Source organism: Penaeus monodon, chromosome 27 (assembly GCF_015228065.2).
Source record: "Penaeus monodon isolate SGIC_2016 chromosome 27, NSTDA_Pmon_1, whole genome shotgun sequence".
In the NCBI taxonomy this organism is placed as follows: domain Eukaryota; kingdom Metazoa; phylum Arthropoda; class Malacostraca; order Decapoda; family Penaeidae; genus Penaeus; species Penaeus monodon.
In genome coordinates this window covers 8,236,900-8,237,167 of record NC_051412.1, presented here as the reverse complement: position 1 = coordinate 8,237,167, position 268 = coordinate 8,236,900, and positions in this window count along the sequence as shown.

Here is a 268-nt window from a genome sequence, read left to right as displayed (position 1 = left end):
GAAGCTGTTATCTGTGGCTGAAAGCCCGGCAAGAAGGGCCCGGCCTTGCCCAAGACATCCTTCTTTTAGATAGGATCTCCAAATTTGGAATGTTTTATTCTGGTCTCTGGAATATCGCAAAACACATTTTTCAAAAACTGATCTTTTAGTGTCTGATATTTATTAAAACAAGTTAAAATTATGAGACCTTTTTTTTTTAAAGAGGGTTGAAAGGCTCCATATACATTGGGTATATGAACAATGATTACAAGTTAATGCAGTAATTTTT